The 10,159-nt window shown below is 35.1% G+C and overlaps 1 long non-coding RNA gene and 1 pseudogene across 1 annotated transcript; one reads left to right on the top strand and one right to left on the bottom strand.

Moving 5' to 3' along the window:
* Positions 1-1,961: 1,961 nt before the first annotated feature.
* Positions 1,962-6,727, bottom strand: LOC131662703 (putative disease resistance RPP13-like protein 1; annotated as a pseudogene).
* A 99-nt stretch (positions 6,728-6,826) lies between these two features.
* LOC131662707 (uncharacterized) lies at positions 6,827-8,602 on the top strand. Its single transcript, XR_009301799.1, has 3 exons — positions 6,827-6,956; positions 7,036-7,287; positions 7,540-8,602. It is a non-coding gene; the product is annotated as an uncharacterized LOC131662707 (long non-coding RNA).
* Positions 8,603-10,159: the final 1,557 nt, after the last annotated feature.

The following is a 10,159-nucleotide window of genomic DNA, read 5'->3' as shown; positions in this document are numbered from 1 at the left end:
TTGAACTTGGTGTTTCTGATGAAAACACGAAACTCCGAGGAGGTAAGTCTGTCTGCTATGACTTGAGTTGTAGCAGAGAGAAATGCGCCTCCCACCACAGTTGCAGCCATATCGCTATAAAGATTGAAGGATAGTAGTATTTGCAATTCAGGAGCAAAGACTCACATAAGAATGGATAATACTTCTACAATAATTCTTTGTTTGAGTCCTATAAAAAAAACCCAAGTCTGCATTAAACATTTTTTGTTTTAATATTTCTTATGTGATATAATTATCAAGACGCGTATTGATAATACGAAATTGCAATGAATTTGATACCTTTCTACACGTCTTTCGGTCTGTTCTCAAAAGTGAGATATACATGCACCATAGAAGCTTGTATGGCTTCTGGCATGAGTTTATAATCACAATATATAAAAGTTGCATAAATTTAGAACCAAGAACAACACATATACTTGGATTCTTCAACTTGTTCCATTTATTTATTTATTTATTCTTCAACATGGATTCTAACAAAGTAGTGGAACACAAAGACACAGCTTATGAGTAACTTCCAAAGATACAATCAATGAATCAAATGATGATTAAATATAGACTTAATATTATCTACATAAATCAAATTCCGCGGCAATCAATGGCAACCATATGGTTCCTCTAAAACAGGTTTGCAAGAAGAACCACAACAACAGCAAGCACCCCTTTTATCTTCAACTCATCAAACTGGATGTTTTTCATCCACTGCCTCTCCTGAAAACAAGACAAAAATATTACTTTCCTTTTCAATACATCAAACAGTTTGCAATGAATCATCCAAAAGTAAAATTGGTACTAGTAGGAGTTTAAGAAAATAAAGATCAAATAAGCATTTTCTTTTCATTAGCAAACACATTTCTGGTTTAGTTCAAATGAAAGAACATTTCTTAGCAAATATAATGAGTTATTATACCAGGTGAATAATCATATCTCAAAAAAATAAAAATAAAACTCATTGTATGAAACAAACCAATTATAACAGTAAAGATTGATTTAACTTTATTCAACAAATGTGCAAAATATTTGATTCTGTGCAATATTTACATAACTAGTTTGAACAAACATAAAGAATTAAAATTCTAGTTTGAACCAATATGAAATAGTAAAGATAGTTTCCTAAGCCTAAAATATATTAAGAAAAAGGTTTCTTACATTATAGAAAAGTCTCAAACAAACATCAAATGTCAGAAAAAAGTATACATTAAATTGAATTTTGAGAGATCTTCAAATTTCTGAGAGGACAATTAAAAAGTTTTAAAAAACGGACCTGAAACTGGAACACAACTCATTCTCATATTGTGACTTGGTCATTTATTTCTATGACAGGGATGTGAGCTATTTTGGACTAATTTTCCTTCCTTTTATACCTTTCTTCTATCAAAGGGCATTCTTTGATGGTTAGTTTTTTAAGAGAGGTGGGGAGGCTATCTTCTGGTAATGACTCTAGTTGTTTACAATCATCAAATCGAAGTGATTTCAGCGAGGAAGGAAGGCAGTTTTCTGGCAATGACTTGAGAAGTCGACAATCATCAAAGTAGACACTTCGAAGAGAGGAGATTATGTATTTTGCAAATGATTTAATTAGTATAATATATTTTAGACGATTAATTAATAACAATAGTTAGTTTTTTTTTAATAATATTTGACTTTTATTTAAACTTTTCTTTAATGTATTATTTATAGACGGCTATGATTCATTGAGAGTGTATATAACTTTTACAGTTGATAAGTTTAAGGTACTAATGCTTTCTTAACATTGCAGCATGCTATTACCGTAGCCTCTATGCAACAACTTCCGGACTTCTTTAGGATAAAAAGTAATCTAATATGACTTGAAAAGTATTATAGAAAAGTTGCAAACTATCAAATTAAAAAGCGTAGTATGCTTTAAAAGTATTACAGAGCTTATTGCATTGTACTCATGCAGGTTATGAAGAATACTCAAGATGCAATCAAATGATGATCAAATACAGACTTAATATTAGCTACGTAAATCAAATCTTGCGAAAATCAACTGAAAGTATTTGATTCCTCTAAAACAAGTTTACATGAAGAACCACAACAATAGCATGCACTCCTTTTATCTTCAATTCATCAACTGGGTTGTTTTTCATCCACTTAGGCCTCACCTGAAAATAAGACCACAAAAATTACTTTCCTTTTCAATATTGGCCAACAGTTTTCACAGAATTGTCGAAGAGGCGAAGAAGTAAAATCGGTAAGAGTTTAAGAAAATGAAGATTAAATAAGCATTTCCCTTTCATTTTCTCAATAACAGATTGTCAAATTCTCATTATAGTATAAAATGTATCAGTTAACAAAAACATATGATTATAGTTTTCTTCACAAACAAGCGCATTTCATACCAAAACATAATGTGTTATTTATTCATCAAATGCAAAAGATTTGATTCTTTGCAATTTTCATTTAAAAGCGTTGCTGGAACCAATATTAAAGACTAATGATAGTGTCCTTCGCATAAAATTTCTAACACGAGTTTAAAAGTCTCAAACAACATTATGTCAAGTGATTTTTGGAATAAAATTTGCAGAAAAAGTAAACATTGTATCTCAGACAGCGGAAACATAAAATGTTGATCCATTAGATGATATGAAAATGTTTAGAGATGTGTTTGGATTGTGAACATAAATAAAAATGTATGAAAGAGAAAATCATACCTGAAACAACGCGAAGGCAGCTTGTCTTCATATTGTGAGTTGGCCATTTATTCGTATGACAGGGATGTGAGAAATTTTGGACCAATTTTCCTTCCTTTTGTACCTTTCTTCTAACAAAGGGCAATCTCTGATGGTGAGTTTCTTAAGAGAGGCAGGGAGGCTGTCTTCTGGTAATGACTCTAGCAGAGGGCATTTTTTTATAGTCAGTAGCTTAAGAGAGGCAGGGAGGCTGTTTTCTGGTAATGACTTAAGATGTAAACAACTCAGCAAGTGGAGATTTTGGAGAGAGGAGAGGTGTGGAAGCCCATTTCCTTCAAAGGACATATTACTGACAGTGAGAGACACAAGGGAGATGGGGAGAAACGAATCCATCGTCAAGGTGTTATCCATTTCTCCCCTTTCTTGAATTGACAAATTTGAAAGAGCTGTTAGGTCTTGGAGACCCCATTCCTTTACATGCGGCTTTGTTCTTTTGCATTCAATCACAAGTGATTGTAATTTGGAGGGTAGACAAACTCCTTCACAAAATGACAACTCTCCATGACAGCAAAGATTCAAATGTTCAAGATTGGTGAGCGTGTCCAACCGAAGATTGACTTTAAATGATTCAATTGAGGGATCGGATATGATGCGAAGTGATTGGAGGGTTGACTGCCGACGTGAAGGACTTTCTGAAATAAAAGTGGAATTCATACTCCTACACTTTAGAATGGAAAGTGATCGGAGCGCAGGGAAACCATCAAGTGGAAATGATGTAAGTGAATCGCAGCTATCCCACATATAAAGACTCACAAGTGATGTGTAATTTTGAAATGTTTCGAAAGGCATGAAGGATAACTTCCTACACCCATCAATATCAAGTGACTGCAATGAAGCGGGTAGACCATTTGTGGGAAATGCAGTGAGAGATTGAATATTCCAGAGTGTCAAACGAGTAAGACAAATACTACTCGTGATCACTTTAGAAAAAAACATTAACCATGGAGTGCTTTGAGTATACACTTCCCACTTTAAATCTTCTTCAATTTTTACTTTTTTGATTGCCGAAAGCCAATTCAAAGTATGGGAATTTTCCAATAGGTTATAACAACCTCTTATTTCAATTTCTTCCATGCAAGAAAGGTGGCCAGGTAAATCTCCCCTTAGTTCAGGACAATCAAGTAACTTCATAGTTTTAAGTCGTGGAAATGCAAAATTTATGCCTTCAAAGGAAATCCAATCCTTCCAATTTGGCATGCTGTGAAATTCCATATGCTCAAGGGAAGGAAATGGTTGGAAGGTAGAATTGGAACATTCTACTTCCTCAACACAATAGAACTCTGGACCCATTGTCTCCAATAACAACAAATTCGATATACTCAGCTTCTTGAGAGAAGGTAGTTGGCCTAGTGGTGGAAGTGCCATGCAATATTCACAATTATAAATACCAATGGACACCATGTTAGAAAACGAAGAATTTCCCAACCAATTCGGAAAACTTGTCCCTCCATACAAATCAATGACTAGGCTCTTCAAATTTATTGGTGGTTGCAACATTTCGAGCACAACTTTAACTTTTAGTGAATCTTCACACTGTTTACCCCATTTCAACTCTAACACTTCAATTTTCTCTTTGTTTTTCAGGTTGGCATCTTCTGCCTCTTTTGCATCAAAGACATTGTATAGGTTTTTGATGGTAAATTTTCCTTGTAGGTTTGGAAATTTCCTTAGCTCTTTGATAGATATTCCTTCATGTCGCTTACCCACTAAAAAAACAGTCAAAGTTTGGAGGTTTTCTAGTCCACCAATTTCCATGGGCAACTCTTTTATGTGAGTCCCACTTATATCAAGGTGACGTAAACTGATTAAATTTCCCATATGCACTGGCAATTCAGTGAGACTGTAGCAACCTAATAAATTCAAAGTTTCCAAATTGTAGAGGTTACATATTCTATCAGGCAAGCTTTTGATTGCAGTTTTGGAAAGATCTAGATACCGCAACTGCACCAAATTACCAATTGAATCTGATAGCTTGGTGAAGTTTCTATATTGTGATAGCGACAAGACGCGCAACCTTTTGAATAGTGGTAGCAGATCATCAACCACGGTGATGGATAACGAATTGTATGACCTCCCAAAATTAATGGGTAGGAAGCTTCGCAAGCGTTTAAAATTGTAGAAGTGCTTGAAATTCATGAAAATATCATACTCTTTTTGATTATATGATAAATGACGAACCTTTTCAGGAATGTCACCACATTCAGACCTACTACAAATTTTTCCAGATACGGATGTAGCTAAGTCCTTGATAAGGTCATGCATGACAAACAATTTTCCACGAGCACCATCATTTAATCGTTGAATTAAGGATCTAGACAACAATTCTGCAAAGCAGTCATCACCTACTTCCTCCGCCAATTTTCCCACATGAGAATAATCAAGGAAGCCTTCGGCCATCCACAACCGAACCAATTTCTTCCTATCAAGTGGATGATCCTTTGGAAAAATTGAACAATACGCAAAACATCGTTTCAAAGGAGACGGGAGAGATTGGTAACTTAAACGCAAAGCCGGCATAATGTTATCATTCGGTAAGTTCCATACTTCGCTATTCAAAATTGGAGTCCATTCGGTTGTGTGTACTCTTGAACGTAGAAGTCCTCCTAGTGTTTTCGCGGCTATTGGCAATCCGTCACACTTTCTTGCAATCTTCCTACCAATCTCTTCAAATGCTATGTTTTTTCCGGCGTGATATTCATCACTTCCGAATGCATGTTTTGAGAGTATAGACCAACAATCTTCATTTGACAGATGGTCTAATTTATAAATAGGAAATGTCTTTACCATCTCTGCAACATTTTGTTGACGCGTTGTTATAATCACCGAACTTCCAGGTTTTCCATCAACAAGGGGACTTACTAGCTCATCCCAATCATTGTAACTATCATTCCACAAATCATCCAGCACAAACAAAAATCTTTTCTTCCTCGTGTTTTTATTTAATTCAACTCGAAGAATATCAAGATTATCGCTTTCCCATACCTTTGAAGATGCAGATGTTGTATTTCTAATAACAGATTCAAGGAGGCTCTTGGTTATTCTCACAACATCGAAATCTTCTGATACGCAAACCCAGACTTTGAAATCAAAATGTTGTTCAACTTTTTCATTATTGTAAACCAGTTGTGCAAGAGTCGTTTTTCCGACACCTCCCATACCCAAAATTGCAACAACACCTAAATTATTGTTTTTGCTGGTGCCACAATTTGATACAAGCATATTGATGATTGATTCTTTATCAACCTCCCTACCGACTATGACAGATTCATTAACCCTTGAACTTGAAGGTGGTCTTCGTGAAACTCTAGCACTTTTTGTTTGCAATCCAAGGGTATCTTTATGTTGTGCAAAAGGTTCAAGTGTTTCACACATGATCTTCAATTGGGAATTGATATCTCGATAGAAGTTTTTGAAAGGAGATGAAAGAAAATTCAACACCTGATTAGTTCTTCTTCCAGCTTGTCTATTTCTCCATCTTGCACCGAAGGGAGTCGTAACTTATTTCATTGACCAAATCCTCAGCATCTAAGACAATATCTTTCAAGTCATCTAGCCATTTTTTGACAGCAAGATTGTTGATCTGCCTCTCTTCTGCATCATCCAGCACAGCCTGAAGAGTGAGCAGGGTTGTTTGTAACTTTCTCAATAGGGAGACATCCAGCTTGGTGTTTTGAATGTAATCAAGAAACTCAGTTGAAGCAAGTTTCTCAAGTAAGGTTTGAAGAGTTGCAGAGAGAAAAGCACCTCCTATCATAGTTGCAGCCATCTTGTATGGATTTTGTAAAGCAAATCAACTAGTAAGGAAGTTGTAGCTAATAGTTGAATTTTGAAAAAGATTAAGAGCTATGAATATTGAGAGATAGCAGTAATTGAAAGTAAGGAGTAAAGACTCAATGGCATGAGAATAAATGGATAAGAGTAGTGTTTTTGGATGAATGGTTGGCTGTAAAAGAAGACTCACATGTGAATGAATATTACTTGTTTGTTTCTGAGAAATGCACATTAATGGTTTATGGATCCATATCCACTGAAATTGCTCGACCTCATTCAGTGCATGGGCCCATAACAAAGACATAACACAACCACACAGTCAAATATGGTGTACTAGACTACTGTTGTGTAAATTGACAAAAGCCAATGCATAGTAGGCGGCGTTTCCGATAGACGACCACAACCTTCTATTTTAATTTCTTCTATGGAATAAAGGTGACTAGGAAAATGTAGTTAAATTCAAACTATCTTTCCATTGAGTTAGAATCATTTGACATATTTGTTACCTTTGCAGATTTTAAGTTCCGGACTTTAGCATTTTTACCATTGGATGTTGCCTAATGCATGTGTAGATTTCAAGTTCCATGATGATCATTCCGGTGGTGTAAAATGATGAGCAAATCTTCAGCATCAAATATTGCATCATTCAAGTCTTCGAGCCATTGTTTATCATGAATATCCTTGAACTGCTTCTGTTCTGCATCAACCAGCACAGCTTGAAGAGCTGATAGTGTTGTTTCAAATGAAAACACGAAACTCCGAGAAGGTAAGTCTGTCTGCTATGATTTGAATTGTAGCCAAGAGAAAGGCGCCTTCCGCCATAGTTGGAGCCATATTGCTATGAATATTGAAGGATAGAGACTAGTCTTTGTTGAGCATTTTTTGTTATATTTATCATATAATTGAACAAATCCTTAGCATCAAAGATTGCATCTTAAATCCATCAATGACTCATTAAATTTGATGTTTTTGATATAATCATGAAACAGACTGAGTTGAAGTTAGTTTGTCCATTCAGGTTTGAACAAAACAGACAGAAATGTATTTCCTCCAACCAAAACTGCAGCCATCTCTTACAAGTTGAGTGAAGTTAGACATAACTAATTGTATGGTAGCTTGGATATCTATCATACAAATGTAGATATCTTCAAGAAACTTTCATGCACTTATGGCTGTACTGCATGAGAAAGAGTAGTCTTGGCCACAGGAGAGGCATACAAGTTGTATACCTCTTCAAGAAACTTTCTTTAATTGAATATTAGCTATTATGATTAAGTTAATGAGAATTTTATGTTAAGGTTATTTTTTCGAGCTATTTTTTATAATTTTGTCTATTTGTTGGGATCTTACAATCCGAGTTACGATCCTACTATTTACGCTTTTTCCATATCCTAACGCTCTTTATTGAGACCCCGATTTTGACAACCATGCATACAACCATATGATAGCTCCGTACTTTTCATAGATTTTGACGTGCGTTCGATGTTAAATGTGTATACCTCTTTTGGTTCAGCATGTTGTGGGAGTCAAACTCCTTCCGCTGGACCCAACCCAGAACCAGGCCATCTGGTACTCACCACAAGAAAAACCAGAGACAATAAAAAACAGCAGAAAATGAAGAAAATTTGTTGGAAATGACGTTTTTCGATAGCTTACAATCTGCAACAGGGCCATTGTAATAATGCTTGTCAAGAATGATATTCGACGGTAGTGTCCAACAAGAATATATTTCTGTCTGAAACTTTACCGACAAATCAGAAACTTAAGGAATGATCAAACCCATTAGAAATCACGCGGTAATGAACAATATTCCTTGATCGTTGGAGCAAGCAGATGGAAATTTTCCTCAGATTTAAGGAATACTGATACATTGTTGAATTTGGTGTAGCTAATCCCAAGAGAAAAAGAAAAAAAAAGTAATCTGATATGACTTGAAGAGTATCATGGAAAAGTCTCAAACTGACCACTTTCAGAAAGTGATTATTGGAATAGTTGCATTAAAAACAAGTTAAAAAGCACAGTATCTTTTAGAGCATCAATCTTTATGTTACTCAAACAAGTTGCTTGTACTTAGAACCAAGACCAATAGGGATTCTTCAAGTTGCACATACTAGCAAAGAAATGGAACAGACGATTTTTGAAACTTCATTTTATGAAAATTATAAGCTTCCGAATATGATAAAAAAATATTACAAAGCTTACTGCACTGGTCTCTGTCTGACTGGCATGTGTAGGTTATGAATTAATAATACAAAGATGCAATCAAATGATGATAAAATACAGACTGAATATTAAAATCATTTGGTTCCTCTAAAACAAGTTTACATGAAGATCCACAACAATAGCATGCACCTCATTTGTCTTCACTTCATCAAGTGAGCTGTTTTTCATCCACTTAGGCCTCTCCTAAAAAGAATACGATTTTTTGCACAGAATGATCCAAGAAGTAAAATTGCATAGCAAGGAATATACACAAAAAGAGATACGGTGAATCAAAAAAGTAGTTAGACCATATAAGAAAGTGACCAATTAGTAATTTAACTTTATCCAACAAATGTGCAAAAGATTTGGTTATGTGCAATTTTTACTTGGCTAGTCATTGAAATATAAAGAACTAAAAGCACGCCTCAAGAAGTAGGCGTGTCGCGGTGTCCGACACTTGTATGACACATGTACGACACGAGTTGGAAGAGTCAAACAAGTGTGGAAAAAGTTAGACAAATGTCTCCAAATAATTAGTTTTATTTCTTGGCTTCGACACATTTTGAACCGGTGTCTGATAGCCTTATGCCACTCATACACGCGTGTCCGATAATTCATACAAATTTTCTTTAAAATAATTGAATTTTCTTTTTCTCAACACACTTTATTTATTTTTTAGACAAATCTCACGCACGATTAAAAGGATTAAACATGTATTGAAGCAATGTTATCAATGAAGAATTCAATATATTTAGTGGTGTTGCTGTCCTAGATTTTTGACATATCGGTGTCGGAGTGTCCTCTCTGTGTTGTGTCGGGGTGTCCGATTGGAGTCTGTGCTTCATAGAGCACAACTGGAACCAGTAATAAAGACTACAGATAGTTTCCTAAGCCCATAAAACAAAAAGAAACAAGTTTTCTAACAATGACTTAGAAAGCATTTTAAAAAAGTCTCAAACTGCATCAAGTGACTCTTGGAATAAAAGATGCAGAGAAATAAGCAGAACCCTTAATTGTGTACTAGAAAAGCCTATTTATATAGCAAAACTAGCGCGTCAGAATGCGTTTGAAAAAGTCCATAAAAGTGACCCATCGCGAGCGCACCACTCTGTATTGCCACCGTGATGTGACATCATCGCAATCACAATTCTTCCAGTATGCTTTTCGTCCTTTTGTACCCAATTTCTCCAATTTTCACGATTTCTTCCAATTATCTTCACTTGGTCAGTCTTGGTTATTCTTTGGCACTTTTGCTTCACTTTGACTTGATATTTCATCAAAATCACTCCATACGGATTTATTATTAGCTTATGAATTCAGAATATTACAATTCCTGCTACATTCTAATCTTGGTTATGTAGATTATGAAGAATATACAAAGATGCTGATGATAAGAAACCTACTGAGTAACTATGTAAAGTAAGTCTAAATCCGTG

The sequence above is a fragment of the Vicia villosa genome, linkage group LG3 (assembly GCF_029867415.1).
Source record: "Vicia villosa cultivar HV-30 ecotype Madison, WI linkage group LG3, Vvil1.0, whole genome shotgun sequence".
NCBI lineage: Eukaryota > Viridiplantae > Streptophyta > Magnoliopsida > Fabales > Fabaceae > Vicia > Vicia villosa.
This window is presented reverse-complemented; position numbering and strand designations above follow the sequence as displayed.